This window comes from Elephas maximus, chromosome 8 (assembly GCF_024166365.1).
Source record: "Elephas maximus indicus isolate mEleMax1 chromosome 8, mEleMax1 primary haplotype, whole genome shotgun sequence".
Classification (NCBI taxonomy): Eukaryota; Metazoa; Chordata; class Mammalia; order Proboscidea; family Elephantidae; genus Elephas; species Elephas maximus.
The window spans coordinates 121,342,575-121,361,288 of NC_064826.1; positions in this window are offsets into that span (position 1 = coordinate 121,342,575).

Below are 18,714 nucleotides of genomic sequence, written 5' to 3' on the forward strand. Positions count from 1 at the left end.
TCCCTGAGGACCTTGAAGAGCCAGGGGAGAGGACATGTGCACTCCAGAGCTGACAGGAAATGAAGCTGTGTGTTCAGAGTGCCATAAGAACAATTCTGATCTCCTGCCCCCCAAATATGAATGAGGCGTAAATATCTGGAGTGCCATGAGGCCCCTGAGTGCCCTTGACTCACCACTTCCCTGACAGTTTCTTCACTGTTTCCTACAATTTACATCCCCCACTTACGCTGAGGGATGAGTGCTTTCCCATCAGTGAGATCCTACAGTGGACAGGGCAGCCATTCTCTCCGTCCCCTTACCAGAACTCATTCTTTAAAACGGTGTTTACAATAGCTGCTGCTGCGTGTGCACCCACCCGGGAGCACCCGGGTTGGATAGAGAATCCCACGAGTCCATTAGTAATGTCAGCATAGAGAGTTAGGATGAGTGTGCCTGGTATCTGACATAAGGCTTCTTGAAGGGCAAATGCTGGCTGGCCCCAAATGAGCCTCACAGCTAAGGTCAGAGCTCCCAAAACATACTCTCCCTTGAAGGAGTGAGGATACAAGAAACAGCACGAGTGGAATCTGCCGGTCAAGGTCAGGGACAATCACAGCCCTGACACAGTCATTTGTGTGGGTCTGGGCCCAGTGAGGCAGTCAAGTGGGAGGACCCGGGAGCCCCTGGTATGATTGACAAGTAGAGTTTGGTCCTTGGGTCAAAGGGAGAGGAAAAGCAGGGAAGGAAGCACCTGAATCCACAGGACACAGCCCTGACCAGCCTGAGCGCTGATGCCAGGGAGGCCACTGTGCGGCTGTGCTGAGACCAGGGCAGGAGGAGGGTGCCCAGGGCCCCTCTGGAGAGGCGCGCTTCAACACACCCTTCCTTCTTGTCCTTAAAAGGGCAGTACGGTACGGTAGTCAAGAGCTGGTCTCTGGAGTCAGTCCCGTCTCTGCCCTTCCCAATCTGCTCTCAAGTGCCCGCGTCAGGGCCGCAAAAGGAGGGTCGGCATACTCCAGCCGCACCCCCACCACCACACACACACATGCACGATCCGTGCTTACAGCAGGGGGCTTTTAGCACCAGTCACCTCCCTTCAGAGACCAAGGCTGCCCAGACAGACTTTTTTGTCCCGCCACGTGGCCCCAGGCTGGTCCCGCGGTGGTGAGGGTGAAGCGAGCTCTTACCCATCACTACCCCGTAAGCCTCTGAGTCATCGCTCTGGAAACTTCATCTCGGAATGTGCTCGTTGCACAAGTTGAGTGCGTCCAGTAGGAGGTCCGGGTTGGGTGAGGGGCCTGTGTAATGTCTTTCCCTCAGAACAGCGCCTCTGCTGGCTTCCCACGTGGATAGGGTTTGGCTAACATCCTCTGAAGGGGAAAACAGAAGATTTTAAAAACATGAAAATGAAATAGGGCCTTTTCCTCAGCCCCAGTGATTCACCAGCTGGCACATGAGCAAATGCCCTCTTGGGAAGCTTAGCTCCCAGGGAGGGGTGAGGGTCTGGGCAGGAGGACAGGGCAAGTGATCAGTTCCTGCTAGGCCTGGTGATCCTCTCCAGTGGGTGCAGCTGGGACCCCCACTAAACTGTAAATCTCACCCAGGAAGTCCTGTAAACCTGGACATGTTGCTCTGCCCAGGGCAAGGAGGCAGCCACAGGTCTGTAAGGGAATGGCCTCCCCTCTGCGAGGAGCACCCAAGGCCTGAGGCAGGTGGTGGAAGCAGGAGCCAGGCAGCTCGCCCTCCCAGGTACTGATCTGGCCAAGAGCCTCTGTGGCTGTACTCACCCTCCCAGGGTGTTCAGTGCACACACACACGCACACACACACGAGCACTCCTGGCACTCTTTGTGCAGGTCTGCTAGTCATCCGGGCTCCCCTCTCACCCCCCATCACCCAACTCCAGCTTCTTGAGAGAGACACATGTGAATTGCTGTGTCATGTCCATTCCCCCAGTGAGGGTCTGCCCAGGAAGAAGGACTGGGCCAACTGGGAAAGGCCATCTCACCCTGGAGGAATTTGCTGAGCTACAGCACACCTTGTTGGCAGAGTTCTGGGAGAGCCATGTGTGGGTTTGGCAGGGGTGGGGGGAGTGCTGCAAATGGGGGCGTCTGCTGCTCCTGAAACTGGCTGAAGGGGCTGGTGAGAGGACAAGGAACAGAGGGGTGTTATCTGCACCCTCACCCTCTGGCAGGGTGGGGATGGGCCAAGGGCACACCTTTGAGGGCCATCAAGAAAGAACCAGAGGTCAGGAGCAAGGATCCACTGCAGAGGTCAGTGGAAGAGGCCACCATCATGTAAAGGAACAGTCACTGCAGAGGGTCCTGTGAGCTGAGACTGGGGAGGTGGAGGTCATGCAGGCAAAACTGTCAAGCAGGGCACACCGATTGGCAGATGACTAGAGCTCCAGGCAAGTACACTTTGCCCTTTTAGGAACCCAACCCTTCCCTCGCCCTCCTGCCTGGGGGAGACAGGAGCTCCCATACTAGAGGGAGAGGCGGAGCAGAAGTGGGAAGGAGCAGGTCTGCGAATTGTGGGATTAGTCCACAGTGCAGAGGTCCAGGGTAGGGAGGGAACACTTGGAATTGGATGAGAAAGGGAAGCTTTGATTTAGATCGAGCTTGGCATTTTAATACCTCAGCATGAGACAGCTTATACCCAGCAAGTGAGAAGAAAGCTTTGGAGTCACTTGGGAGGGGCAGAGCGCACTTGGGAAAAAGTTAAGGTGTCTCCCGATTTATCCACTGAGGTCAGCCCATTCAGTAAGAGCGTCACGTGAAGTTGTGGCTTCATGGGGGTGGAGGGAGGCTCAGTGACACCTCTGATAGGAAGGGTTTGCTCTGATAGGAAGGGTGACATCTCTGATAGGAACGGTTTGCTCATCTAGGTGTTACCCATTCAAATAAAGTTCAAATTACCATCCACCTGGTGGCATCTGCAAGGCAATGAGCTCAGTAGCAAGGGGTGGGCTGGGGCCTGGGAGATGGGAGTTCCAGACAACTCTGCTGCCAACTCACCGCATGACCCCAGCCACATCCTTTCCCTCTCTGTGCCTCAAGGTCCCTGCATTATAAATGAGAGTGGCCACATTGCTTCCTTCCTACCCTCACCCTCCGTGGCTCCATCTCCAGCATTCCTGAGCCATTGATAACTCCCCACATCCAGGGAGTGAGGTGGCTGACTTAAGGAGGAGATTGAGCCTGGAGCCTCAGGCCCCGAGTGCCTGTGATGGTTCAGATCGTGTGTCAACTTGACTGGGCCATGATTCTCAGTGTTTTGGCAGTCTTATAAAGTGATCACTTCCCTGTAGAGATTTGATATGCTATCACCCCTATGATGGGATCTGCTGTGAGTAGCCAAGTTTCCTTGGGCGTGTGGCCTGCATCTGAATATAAGCAGACATTCTGGTAAGGCTTGTGGGCTTTTGCTCATTCTGGGTCCTGCAGCTGGTTCCTGCTAGTCTGACCTCAGGTTCTTTGGTCTTGAGCTAGCAGCTCACCTGAGGTCTTGTCTGCCAATCTTTGGATTCGTTGATCTTCACAGCCTGTGAGCAACAGCCCTGCTCTCTGACCTGCAGATCTTGGGTTCACCAGCTCCTGCAGCTTCATGAATCAGGAGAAGCCTCTATCCTGACCCATGGACTTGGGACGTTCCAGCCTCTACAGCCGTGTGAGCCATTTCCTTGATATATACCTTTCTATATACATTTATACACTTTATTGGCTTTACTTCTCTAGAGAACGCAGCCTAAGTCAGTGCCCTTCCCCTGAAAATGGTCTTCCACCCCTGGACAGAAGGGAAGACCACTTTTCAAACACACTGTGCCCCAAGGGACGCCACATCTCCATCTTGAGTTTCCTGAGTATGGGGAAAGATACTCCTGGGCCATCTTGCCAAAACCTGCAACCCCATGTCGGCAGGAAGCTGCCTCACCCAGTGTCCTGTGGCCAGAAAATGGCTCAGGCCTTTGGGGCAGGCAGGACAGATCATCACCCCTCAACCACCCATTCCCCAGCCTGACCCACTCACAGAGCCAGCCCCTCTCCCCTCTGCTGGGGCCGACCGTGGGTCATGGGTTTATTTAGCAAGTGTTTATGGAGCAACCTGAGCATGGCCCAGACGCACTGCAGTCACAGCCTTCCTCTCAAGCTCAGTCCAGTGAGGACGGATATCAGCAATGACCCCTCCAGGCAGAAGTACGTACAGACCAGGCTCCGAGCCACCTGGGGGGAGGGGACCCCAGCAGAGGCGAAGGTCTATTCCCAGACCGGAGACTCAGGGCCAGACCAGGTCTTAGTCATTTTGTATGTCAGGCCCTGGCACAGTGAATACCACGGAATGGGCACTGGATCAATGTTAATTAAGTACATTACTCCCTCCATTTCTAAGAAAGAAAACTGAGGCAGAAAGAGATGAAGTGACTTGTTTAAGTCACAAGCATGTAAGAGACAGAGAGAAGGTCCCAAGGTCTGATAGTGTGGTCACACAGCCTCCCGCCCCCCTGCCCTCACTGCTCTGTAGGGCCACTGGAGAACCTCAGGGGAGCTTGGGCCAGCCTCCCCTTCTGGGGCCCAAGGGTCGGGAGTTCTGGTCTAGCCAGAGTTCTAGCTGTGTGTTCTAGCAGGCCACGGGGCAGACAGACTTGGGAGAGGGTCCCAAGGAGGAACCAGGCCTAGAAGGGCAGGAGCTGCAGAGCCCGGGGCTGTGAAGCTGGGCCCTGAGGGGACCCTCCCAGCCTGCACCAGGCCCACCGGCGCCAAGGAAGAGGGAAAGCACATCTCTCCGACAGGTGGTTTCACAGGGCCTGCCTCCTCAGCTGTGGTAGGCTGAGAAGCTGGAGGACCATACCTGGGCCTCTCCAGGCTCCAGAAGAAGGACACCAGGCTGGTCTTGTCCGACGCCCTGAGAAACACCTCTTCCCTGCAGGGGAGTGCCTGGACACCACCTATGGGGGTGAACTGTAAAGAAGGATGGCTTCCAAAGCCAGTGGAGATAGACAGTGTCTAGCCCTCCATACAACTGGCAGGATAGTTTCGTTGTTTTCCTCCAACTTGAAAACCACTTGTGGATTTTCCACAGTCCCTGGTCTCCAGCTCCCCAGGTCCGGGCTGCTGAGTGAGCAGGGCTCACGCTGAATTCCTTCCACCCACCACAGGGCAGAAGGTAGCCGGAGGAGCAGCCTTCTGAGAGCCTCAGGGGCGGGGGTGCTGAGTGGGGTGGGAGGCGGGTGGTTTCCAGGCTGACTGAGTCCAGTGAGTAATTCTGTGGTTCCAGTGGCCGGGAAAGGGGACAAATGACCATGTAGTGTAACAATTAGCCCAGTGTTAGATCAGAGAAAGGAGAAGTTATTCAAAACAGGGTCCAATGGAAAAAAAAAAAGTAAACCCCTGCCTCACATCTCCACAAAATTAATTCCAGGAGGATTAAAGACGTAAATGTTAAAGTGAAACCATGAAAGTATTAAAAGAAAATAAAGGAGTCTACATGCATCTTGGAAGCAGCAGACGTTCTAAGAATGGACTGTAGAAGGTAGGAGAGAGAACTTTGTATAGACGTTCTCTACGTACCAAACTACACTGAAATGAGACTAAAGGCACAGAAGAAGCCGGAAAGGGTTGGCAGCTCCCACGTCAGAGAGGGATTATCCTCGTCTTCCACAGTTTAAAGAGCCACCGTGACCTCCAACTAGCCTGGCCAGAGGTCCCTAGCTCCCCGCTCACTGTACCTTCTCCCTGAGCCTTGGTTTCTCTCATCTGTACAATGGGAAGATAGCAATCCTACTCCTGCCTCACTCAGACGGTATGTAGAAAGCTGTGCCTGAAATATCGTAGGTCTGCTGCTAAATAAAGCTTTCTTTTACATTTTTAAAGCTAACTTGATTTTTTTTTTCCATTTTTAAAAGTGAACAAAGAACAGGCAATTCACAAAAGAAGAAACCTAAGTGGCCAATAAAACATGGAAAAATGTTTAACCTCACTAAAAATTATAAAATGCAAATTAAAGTACTCTGAGTTTTTTCCATAACAAACTGTGAAAAATTAGAAACCCCTGGTGTTGGGAGTGGCGCAGTGGTTAAGAGCTCAGGCTGTGAACCAAACAGTCAGCAGTTTGAATCCACCAGCCACTCCTTGGAAACCCTATGGGGCAGTTCTATTCTGTCCTGTTGGGTCCTATGAGTTGGAATCTACTCGAAGGCAACGAGTTTGGTTTGGGTTTGGTGTTGGCAGCATATCTGTGGGTGCTGTGGAATGGCCGTATGAGCACTTCCGGGGAGAGAAACTCCACAACTCTGGGAGGCCACCTCACTGAAGTGGTTTGGCTGCAAAGAATGCTCACCCAAGCAGGTAAACCATAACAGGCCATCCCATGGGCACCGTTGTACGTCAGGGCCCCAGCTCTCTGCCACAGTCCCTGAGGCCTCCACACTTCACCGGGGCTTTAGCACCCCATGGTGCCCCAGGGCTCCAGCTTCCCGCCAGCTTCCAGTTCGCTGTGGAATCCTCTCAGTGTCTCTGGACCCCAGTAGCCGTCCAGGCCACACCTTATTCCGGTCATCTGCAGCTGGAGGGGGCAGGTCATGTGTACAAGCATGGCCACATCAGCCTACCTCCCACAGGAGCCAAAAGAAGGACACGTGGGCTGGATAGGTCCCCAGGCTTGTCTCCTACAATGGAAAACTGGGTTCTAAGCCTTTTCAAAATAGCATGTGCTCCTGTCCCTGAGGAAAGGTTAGCATTGTGGCGTTACATTCACACGGGAAGCATGTTTGGGCAGCGAGTGACAATCACATCCTTTCCCCGCAGTGGGAACTGGGGAAGCGTGAGTTACTTAGAAGTAGTGCAGCTTGGGACATTGTCCCTACTGCACACTTTGGGAGCAAGACGTTGTGTCAGCACCCATGTTGGAATTGTTGCCACAGCAGCTCCTGTCCTATCCAGAGTAACACACGCTTCCATTTTTGATAGGAGAAAATTCTGCTAATAGGGTGGGCACATTCCTGCCTCAGTGCCTTCTTTGCACTTGCTGCCTCTTCTACCTGGATTTCCTTTCCTCAGACATCCGCAGGCCTGCAGGTCTTTACTCAAAGTCCCTGTGCATAAGGCTCCCCCTGACCTCCCCTTCCCCTATCTGCCAGTATTACCCATCCTACCTCCCTATTTGATTTTTCTTGTTAAAATCCTGGTTCCTTTGCTTGGCACACCCCCATAGCTTTACATCAACATCCTGGTTCCCCTCTCCTTAACTGCTGTCCAGTGCTAGAGGAAATCGGTGGAAACTGGTTTAGGTGCCATGTTGACATTCTGGATAGCCTTTTAGCTCATTAAATACCTCATACATAGTAACTTCCCCATCTCTGAGTGGAGATTAACTACAATTTTCTGAACATGCAATTCATACAGTTATATGTAAACTCCATTGTGCCTATGTAGTATGATTAAGAATATTGCTGATGTAACTCATATGAACTTCCTGCTTGTAAACCCCATAAAAATCACCTTCCCTCTCATCCTCCCTGAATAGCCTTGGTGGCAGCAGTCCCAACTATTCCTTTCCTTACACAATGAAATAAAGGCACCCTTCTACTCTCCCACCTCAATCTTGTTTATTGGCTGAGATGAGTTGCACAGAGCAGAACCTGGGGTTTATACCTGGCAACACTCTGAGCCCCAGGCCCAGGCCCCCCAGGTCAGAGGCTCTCCTGGGCCACATTCTCCCTTGTCCAGGCCTTTGTCCCTCCACCCAAACCCTCCTCCCTCTGTGACCGAGCCCTGATGCTGCTTCCTTTATCCCGGGTCCTCCTGGGCACTCCACTGCCGCAGTGCCGGCAGCTCTCCTCTGGCCTGTGCCTCTTGCTTCCACTGGGCACCTCTTCAGCCTTTCTGTATACTCCAGGACCCTACACCCACCTTGCCTTTCCAGCCACCTACCCTCAGGCCTGCCCTCTGGGCACACCCAAGGACCCCGGTGACATCATACTTGTCCTTTTTAGCAGCGGTTCCCTCACAGTCCACAGCCATGGCCAGGCCCTCACCCACTGCAGGCCCCTTACAATCACTCTCTCACAGGCCTCGTGGGCCAACACCTTCCTAAAGGTGGAGAATTCAGACTTGGTTATTCTTGTGCCAGCCAGCTTGGAGACTAGTGACTAGGGCCTGAAAACTAGTGAGAAGCTCTGGGAGGCTATCCATCCCAAGGTCACAGTCACCCCTTAAGGCAGCATAAGAATGTATGTGTGAGCTCCGTAGGTCCAGCTATTAGTTGGGCCCATCACTGTTCCTGCATACTGGTGGAAAGGGGGATAGGGCCCCTTCCCAGGAAGGGATGTCCTAAGGTGGAAAGGGTAAGGGCACAGGGAGGGTCTCACCGCCCCCCCCCCCCAAGAGCTTCTCTCCAGCAGGGTATAGCTGGGCCACATTGGGTAAGAGCTAAGAGCAGCAGACCAGGGCACCAGCACAGTCTTCCTAGCCACATAAAGGGAAGGGAGGGTGTCCCAGGCAGAACGACTGGTGGGCACCAAGGCTGGGGTGATAAAGAACCTGCCATATAGGAAGAGCTGAAGAGGGGTTCAGACTGGGACTTGCTGTGGCTGTAGGGGTGGGAGAGGGTGAGATCCAGTGGCCAGCAGGGCCTGAGAAGCCAGCTTTGGGCTCTATCCTGTGGAGAACAAGGAGGGTGGGTGGTGTGGATGAGGATGGAGAGGCCCCACCACAGCAGAAGTGGGGAGACCACAACACCTGGGCCCATTTGACAGGGGAGAGGAAGGGGTGGGCCTCGGGCCTGTCCAGTGAACCGCTGGTCACGCACTCGTGAAGCAGGGGAGCTACAGGAAAGCCATGTGGACTTGGGATGATAGGTGGGTGAGGGCAGGGGCTGCAGCACCCAGAGAGGTGTAGGGGACAGTGACCCTCACCACATCTAGGTGGGATAAAGGGGGCAGATGTGTAAAGATACTCTGCAGATGGACATGGCAGTGGCCATGTTGCCCTGCCCTCTCAGGTGCCTGCGTTCATGGGGATCGCAGTCCCCAGGTGCCCAGCCCTGAGCTGTGCCCACCAGGAAGCCCTGCAACTCACCACCTGCCTGTGTCCTACCACTTGGCAGTGGAGGGGCTCTGTGCTGTCAGAGAAGGGCTCAGGCCACAGGCAAAAGTTTTTCCTTGAAAGGAAATCTTAGAGTAACTGCCCTGGGGGCCAGCTGGCAGGAGAGAGTTCTGGGAGCGGAGCCTGGTCAGGAGCCCTGGGCTGGGAGTAGTCCACCTCAGCCCATGTGGCACCCCTCCCCCACCCACAGCAGGCGCCTTGGGCCCAGCCACCACCTCCCCTGTCCCATCCTCCCTCTGTAAACTGTTGCTGCAACTCTTCACAGGCTGCTGGTTCGGTGTCTAGTGAATACTCTTCCTTTTTAAAATTTCTTTATTACACAAGTAATGTGTGTTCATTGCAGAAAATCAGAAAACACAAATAGACAAAATGACAAAACTCATATGATAATTTTATTAAATTTCAGATTGTCTCACCTCCCACAGAGAAAAGCTAACAGTTTGTTATATAATCTTTCAGACTTTTTTTGTAAGCAAACATGGACCTGGAGGAGTAATGGAAGGAGCCAGGTTCCCTAGGTTCAAATCCCAACATGGCTGCTCACTCACTGTGCTGACTCCAGTAAAATGAGGACATTGCTGCCACCCACCCAACAGGAATGGTCTGGGGATTAATGAGTTCACTCATGTGATGAGCTTAGAGCAGCGCCTGGCAGGAAGCACTGGGCCAGGGCTTGATCTCAGGATGAATATGTGCATATCCTTAAAACTTTATAACTGAAAATTTCAAACACAGGCAAGAGTAGAGAGATGATATTCTGAACCCCCATGCCCCCATTACCGAGCTTGTACAGTGATCAACTCATGGCCCATCTTGTTCCACCTGTACCCCTACCCTTTCCTCCTCCCCAAGAAAATTTCAAAGCAAATCCCAGACATCATATGATTTCACCAAGAAATATTTTCTTGTGCATTTCTAAAAGAAAGGACTCTTCTAACATAACCTATTATCACTCTTGAAAATCTAAACTAATTCCTCACTATCAAATGTCCAGTCAGTGTTCACATTTCCCCAGTTGTCTTAAAAATTTTATTTCTTACAGGTTATTTGTTTGAATCAGGATCCAAATAAGGTCCATGTGCCATGATTGATTGATCTGTCTCTTAAAATCTGTTTTTATCTACAGGATCCCCTCTATGTCTCTCTTTTGTTCTTGAAAATTTATTTATGGAAGAAACTAGGTTGTTTGTTCTTCAGTGTTTCCCATGATCTGAATTTTACCGATTGCATTCTGTGGTAAATATTTTAAATTTAAATGAACCTATTATATTTGTTGTGGATGTGAATTCAGTCCAAAAATTCAGAATGCAAGATCAACTTTATTTTTCCTTAAGTCAATTTCATTTCTATTTTGAGCCCCCGTTCCACAGTCATGAGGGTTTCCCTCTTCCTTGTCCCCAGACTCACTATTAAGTTCAGGGTCTCCCAGGACACCAGGCAACAGAGTGGGGGCTGCAGCATCCAATCCTCGAGGTCACCTGTGTATGTATTCTCTCCAGCATCTGCCATGTTTGACTGTGGAGCCTGGGCTCTAAGCCACTATGAGCTACCCTGTTGCCAAAAAAATGCCTGGGTGGTAGAAGATGCCCGGTTTGGGGAGGGTGTACTTCTTGAGTCGGGGAGCCTCTGTGCTGTGCCTTTTCACATTTAATGTACACGTCAGCCCTGAGCAGGAGGGTCCCGTAGGATTCCCATTTTACAAACGAGGAAGCTGAAGCTCTAGCTACTTAAGTGAATTCAGTCACTGGTGACAGAAGCCAAGCAGCACCTTCAAGATGATGGAAGATGAAGGGCCACATCCCTGCTGGGAGGCAGGAGGCCCCCTCTGAGCCCCTTCCAACCCTGCTTGGGTCTAGCCCCAGTGACCTCCATATCACTAAATTCGACAGCCACTTTTCAGTCCTCATCTCAAGTGATCCACTTGGTTGCGAGGATACCATCCTTGCTCAGCTTCCCCCTGGCCTCTGACTCCCTTTCTGTCTCCATCCTCTAAATTTTGGGAATCCTTTAGGGTTCAGATCTTGGGCATCTTCTGTATCTACACTCCTGCCTTTGGTGGTCTTGTTAGAGGACCCTAGAGGCTGAAGACACTTAATTAATTAGTACTCTACCAGTTATCAAACCATTCCCAGTCACCTCCCCACCACGTCACTCACTTCCTCTAAGTTGTTTTGCAGACCCTGTGGAGAGCCCTGAATGGTCCAGATCTAACCGACTCAGAGTGGTCAGACACGTGCAGAACAGACAAAGATGATCAACAAATGACCGTGGGCTGCCATGCATGCACAATAAAACAAGAGAACACATGTCAAGGAATGAAAAGACTTGTGTCAAGGAACGAAAATCACTGGACTTACGTCATCTGCAGTAGCTGAGCCCACTTCAAAAGTGAAGAGTCTGTCAGCCACTTCTATGCCGAGTCTTAGCCCCACCTCATAATGAATAATCAATAGAAACTATGAATAGTTAGAACTTCCTGATCTTGCCCACTGCCTTCCTCCACCCCATATGAATATGTATGATTGTGAAATGTGAATGCTTCCTCAAATTGAGGCATCCAATCTGAGGTTGATACCCCTGAGTTCAAACTTGCTAGCCTGTGAAATAAACTCTTTGTTCCTCTTTAAACCAGCTTCTGACAGTTTGGCTTCTTGCATGCTGGGCATGGACACTTTGGTCCGGATACAATCTCGATCAGTTAGGCTCGCCACTAACTTGTGTCTGCAGACCAAACCACCTCTAGGATACCATCTCACCTGACAGGTGATATAGAGGTGTTTCAGGGTCCCACATCCAGACCCACCTGCCCTCACAGGCTTCCCCATCCCAGGACACCACTATGCTTTCCTTTCAGGTGATCAGGGCAGACCCTCGACTGCTCTCTCTCACAGCCACATCCAACCACCAGCAAATCTTGTTGTTTCAACAGTTGGCCCTCTGTATCTGAGGGTTCTGCATCTGTGGATTCAACCGAGGATTGAAAATATTTGGAGAAGGGGAATGACTTTTTTTCTTGTCATTGTTCCCTAAACAACCCAGTATAACAACTATTTACATAGCATTTACATTGTATTAGGTATTATAAATAATCTAGAGATGATTTTAAGTATACAAGAGGATGTACATAGCTTATATGCAAATACTAAGCCATTTTATATAAGGGCCTTGAGCATCTGAGGATTTTGGTATCTGAGGGGGTTCTTGGAACCAATTCCTCTCAGATACCGAGGGAGAGAGGATGTGCTTTCAAATTATAATCAGAAGCCAGCCACCTCTAACCCTGCTCCCAGACTGCACCTCACTTGCCTGGATTAATGCAGTAGCCTCCTAGGGGGCCTCCCACCCCCACCCTCATCCCTCCAGTTTCTTCTCAAGACATCGGCTGGAGGGAGTTTATTAAAACTGAGTCAGATCACGCCCCTTCTCTGCTCAAAACCTCCTCACTTAGAGTAAATGCCGAAGTCCTCTCTGGGTCTTCAGGACCCCACACAATCTGCCTCACTTTCTGGCCCTCCCCTGTTCACTCTGCTCAGGCCACACTGGCTCCTTGCTGCACCACGAGCATCCCCAGCCTTTCCTCCTTGTTCCCTCTGCCAAGAACACGCTTCATTCCCAGCTTCTCCTCACCTCCGCAAAACCTTTGCTCAAACGCCATCTTCTCTGTGAGTTGTAGTTATACCTCTCCCTCCCCCCACCACCACCAATACACACACATTCTGCCCTGGGCACTGCCTCTCACTCACTGGCTTTGGTTCCTTCCCTGGCACTTAGCACTTATTATAAACTGTATCAGTTACCTATTGCTTCATAACAAACTTCCCCTGAGCTCAATGGCTTAAAACAATAATGACATATTGTTTCTCATGGTTCTTTGAGTTGACTGCTGCAGGTGGTGGCAGCTGGAGTCACCTATGTGATGGCATTCTGCTGGAAGCTTGGCTGGGGCTAGGACACCCAAAGCAAGGTAGTCTCCTCACATGTCTGGAGCTATCATGCTGCCTGCCACAAGGGAAGCCTCGGTGCTCCTCCAGGTGGTCTTTCTTGTCCATGTGGTCTCCCATCATACAGTTGCCCGGCTGAGCTTCTTCACATGGCAGCTGGCCTCTAGGAGGGCAAGAATGGACACTGTGAACCCAAAGTTTGGGCCCAAAGCCCCACAACACCACTTCTGCTGCATTCTGTTTTCAAAGTAAGTCTAGGGCTGACCCAGAATCAAGGGTGGGGAATGGACCTCACCTTTTGCTGAGAGAAGCATCCAAGCCCCACTGCATACAGGTGGGGCCAAAAGAAGGAATAAGTCTTGGAAGAAGTACAACCAGAATGCTTCTTAGAAGCAAGGATGGCGAGACTGCGTCTCACATACTTTGGACAGGTTATCAGGAGGGACCAATCCCTGCAGAAGGACATCATAAATGGTAAAATAGAGGGCTGGCAAACAAAGAGAAAGACCCTCAATGAGATGGACTGACACAGTTGGCTGCAACAATGGGCTCAAGCATAACAACGACTGTGAGGATGGCCCAGGACTGGGCAGCATTTCGTTCCGAGTACGTAGGGTTGCTATGAGTTGGAATTGACTCATCGACACCTACCAACAAGTATATCTATATATAGATATATATATATATATATATGCAACATAATATTTGCCATTTTTACGGTCTTCACATGTACAGCACAGTGCATGTTCAATCTTTTGGCTATACCATTTTGCATTCCCACCAGCAGTGGATGGGGGTTCCAATTTCTCCACATCTTCTTCAACACCTCTTGTTTTCCTTTTTTATCATTGTTATTCCAACGATGGTGAGATGGAATCTCATTGTGATTTTGATTTGCATCTTCCTGTGGTGTGTAATGGTTACAGAGCTATGGCTGCTAATCAAGAGGTTGGCAGTTCAAATCCAGCAGGTGCTCCTTGGAAACTCTATGAGGTGGTTCTACTCTATCTTATAGGGTTACTATGAGTCAGAATCGACTTGATGGCAAGGGGTTTCGGTTTTTGGAATGGCTAATGACACTGAGTATTTTTCATTTGCTTATTGGCCATTTGAGTATCCTCTTTGGTGAACTGTATATTCAAGTCCTTTGCCCATTTTTTGATTGGGTGGGTTGTTTGTCTTTTCATTGTTGAGTTGTAGGAGTTTTTAAAAACATATTTTGGATATTAAAATATCAATATAATGGTTCCTGAAAATTTTCTCCCAAACTGTAGGTTATATTTTCACTTTGTTGACAAAGTCCTTTGATGAACAAAAGTATTTAATATTTATAAAGATAGATAGATAACAGTTATCTATTTTGTCTTTTGCTGCTTGTGCTTTTATTGTCATATCTGATAATACATTGTTAAATTCTAGGTCCCACAGCCATGCCCCTACAACTTCTTCTAAGAATTTTACTGTTTTACTTTTTATGCTTAGGTCTTTAATTCATTTTGAATTGATTTTTGTGTATAGTTTGAGGCATGGATCCTGTTTTATTCTTCTGTACGTGGAAATCCAGTTTTCCCACTACCATTTATTGAAGAGACTCTTCTTTCTCCATTGAATGGACTTACCATCCTTGCTGAAAATAGGTTAACCATAGATGTATAGATTTATTTCTGGATTCTCAATTCCATTCCATTGGTCTATATGTCTATTATTATACCAGCACTAGGCTTTTTTGATTAGTGTAGTTTTATGGTATGTTTCGAAGTCAGGAAGTGTAAGTCCACCTACTTTATTTTTCTTCAAGGTTCTTTTAGCTATTTGGGGTCTTTTGCATTTCCATATAAATTGGAGGATTGGCTTTTCCATTTCTGCAAAGAAAGATGTTAGAATTTTGGTGGGGATTGCATTGAATTTGTAGATTGCTTTAGATAGTATTAATATCTTAACTATGTTGAGCCTTCCAATCCATGAACACAGAATATCCATCCATTTATTCAGGTCTTCCCTAGTTTCTTTCAGTAATATTTTATAGTTCTCTGTATACAAGTCTTTCACCTTCCTGGTTAAATTTATTCCTAGGTACTTTATTCTTTTAGATGCAGGGCAGGGTCCCCCCCCCACCCCCGTTCTGTGCTGTACCCCTGCACTTAGAACAGAACCTGCACACAACACAGTTTTGTTGAATGAATGTTTGGGAAGACGGCTCTGAAGTCAAACAGCCAGTGTTTAAGTCATAGCTCTGCCTTTTATGAGCTCTGCAACCCTGGAAACATTACTTTAGCTCTAAATCTTTATTTCTATATCTGCAAAATGGGAAAAATGACTGTAGTGCCAAGTCCATAAATCATGGAGAGAATAAAAATACGAAAAATGACTAGCACAGTGCTTGGCATAAATCAAGCCCTCAATAAATGTTGTTGTTGTTAGGTGCCATCGAGTTGGTTTCAACTCATAGTGATCCTACAGGACAGAGTAAAACTGCCCCATAGGGTTTCCAAGGAGCAGGTGGTAGATTTGAATGGCCAACCTTTTGGTTAGCAACCAAGCTCTTAACCACTATACCACCAGGGCTCCCAATAAGTTTTAGCACTTGTTATCTACTAGGATTCATCAAGGAGCCATGGTGGCACAATGGTTAAGCGCTCAGCTGCTAACGAAACATCAGTGGTTTGAGCCCATGAACTGTTCTGCTGGAGAAAAGACTGGTGATCTGCTCTCATAAAGATTACAGCCTGGGAAACCCTATGGGGCAGTTCTGCTTCACCCTATAGGGTCGCTATGAGTTAGAATTGATGCAACTACACACAGCAACAACAGAATTCATTAAGCCCCACACCGCCACTGCACCCAGCCTCCCATCCCTTATGTCTGCATATCACTCTGAACTTCCTGTCTAGGCTCCATTCCTGATTCTGACTTTGGGGCACACTTCATGGACACACCTATGCTGTCTTCCTACTCCCTTGCCCACCCAACTTCCACTTGTGAAGGGTGGGTCTCTGTGCCCACGCAGTGGCCCAAGCAGCCTTGCAGCCTCTGTTGTCTGACTTCAAGGCTCAGATTCTTTTGACCTGTCAGGATGCTCCACACTCCACTCAGTGGACCAGCATCATCCATAACAACCTTGCAGCATTCTGCAAAACTCTCCATCCCAAGGATTCTCCTTAGAGCCAGAAAACTAGGACTTTCTGTGGTTTTATCTGTTTTATTTCAATGATAATAGTAGCAAATGGGGAAATACCTAGACAAACAAAATTTATGCACAATATCTAAATAATATTTATTCAAGAATAACATTATATCCTGTCCTAGTATAAATTGAATAACCTGTGGTGGAAACATTAGACAACTTTATCAGCTTGCACCGGAGTTTGGGTTAGCAAACTTCCATCTCTCATGAGCCTTCCCTGGCCCCTTAAACTCTTCTCCCATTGTCAACGATGCTTGAACTGTTCGTTGAACCATGGCTGGTTGGAAAAACTAACCCAAAGATTATTCATTTTAAGGCCCTTGCCTCGGCTGGAAATAAGCTCTGAGAGCAGCCCCTTCAGCTAAATCATGCTCAAAAGTTTGCTCAGGAACAGAGGCATCAGCCTGATTATTGTGCAGATTGGTCTCATGAAGGTAGAGGGATTTCAAGAATGGTCTCAGAAACCAAAGGGAGAGAATGTGAGAGACTGTGATGAGCTGGGATAATGATCTAGAAGAGAGATGCCCAGAGGTGCTGAGGGCTGAGGAGACTGATGGGGATGGAGGCAGGATTGGACATTGGCCAGCCCATGGTCTTGTTTGTTGACAAGATGCCTCTCAGAATGTACTAGGGAGGGAAGGCGGTCAGTGCTACAGTGCGGACTGAGGGAAACAGCCTGCCCTGCTGCTGACTATGCAACCATGGAATGGTGGGTGAGCTGTGTCTCTGCCGCACCCCGTTCCTGGTGCTCATGACCTCTGAGACAGTATCAAGAAGCTGTACACCTGAAGGGCTTTCAGTATGATGAGAGTCTCTCCGGATATGATAGTGAAGATGTCAAGAACTGCAGCCAGAGCACCCCAGATAAAGAGAAGGTCACAGCCTCACCCAAGGTGAAGGGACAGTGATGGGAGAGGCTCTAGGTGGTGGGTGGTAACAAGAAAGGAAGGTGGTAGACTACAGAAATGACCCCGAATTCTTTGCAGGTCCCCCCACTTTGAGGTGGGTTCTATCTCCCCACCTTCACTGTCAGCTGACCTCGGATCTACAGAATCATCTGTTCCAATAGAATGAGTGAAGTGCTGCTGTGTCACTGCTGAGCTGAGTCCTTGAGGGCCTGGATCTTCTGCTCCTATTCCATGCTAGAAGTCTTTCCAGCATCTGTGTGAGATGTATAATTAGGTGAAGACAGGCCTGGCTTCTTTTAGCTAGGTTTTGGGGTGTCTTGCTACACAACAAAAGCCAACTGATACGGAGTGCAAGAAGAAACCAACAGCTCCAAGATGCGTCTTTGCCACGCATACCCACCGTTTCTGTCCCTTACAGCCTGGACACAGATTCCAGCCATCCTTGGGGTCCCCCAAGATTATCTGCCTGCCCCCAAAACATCTGTAAGCCACATATAACTGGAGTGGACACCTGCTGGTTCTGGTAACACAGGTTCTGCTATGGTGTTTGTCCCATGCCCCACCAGGCAACATCTTACCAGTGCTGCCAGTCACTGTGCTCACCCTCTGCTGGTAAGGGGTGGCACATGACCAAGTTTGCCCAATGCATACCATCTCCCTGGAATCTGAACCTTGGGCAGAGTGTCAAGTGGCGAGAAAGTGGCTAAAGGCAAAGCCCTGACCAGATTGTTGGTCTTGGGACTTTATTTTATCCTTTGTATAAACTAACAGTTAACCTGTCACTGTTTCATGGATTCAGCAGCAGACATAAGACTCCTGGGTCAGGGAAAACGGGCTTTATCACATGGGGCACAGCTAGCAGCATGAGCACTGGCAGGCCTGCATCGGTTCTTCTTGCTGCCCTGGTCCCATAGGGGCTATGCAGGAGCCAGATAGATGCTACACATGCAGTGGGTTTCCCTCACAGCAGAGGAACACTGAGCTCGGGGAGCCCACCACTTTATAGCAAACAATAGGCAAGCCTGCTCTTTGTCCCAAAGGGAGACATTACCTCAACTTTCAAAGTTACTACAAGTACAACCCTGAGGAATGGTCCAGGTACAGGGTGGTCAGGGCCATGCATTCTCAGCACACCCAGAAAGACTGGGCAGGAGTTCAGGGCTGCTGTAACAAAGTACCACAAACTGGGTAACTTAAAACAACAGAAAATCATCCTCTCATGATTCTGGAGGCTGGAAGTCCAAAATCAGAATGTCATCAGTGTTGGTTCCTTCTGGAGGCTCTGAAGGAAAATGTGTTCTATGTGTGTCTCCTAGCTTCTGCTGGCTACTGGCAATCCTTGGCATTCCTTGGCTTGTAGGCACATCTCTACCTCTGTCATCACATGACCATCTTCCCTCTGTATGTCTGTGTGTCCTAAATATCCCTCTGTCTTTTTCTTATAAGGACGCCAGTCATTGAATTTAGGGCCCACTGGATAACCCAGGATGATCTCACCTTGAGAGCCTTAACTCAATTATATCCACAAAGACCCTATTCCCAAATGTGGTGGTTAAGAATGTGTGTCAACTTGGCTGGGCCATGATTCTCAGCGTGTATATG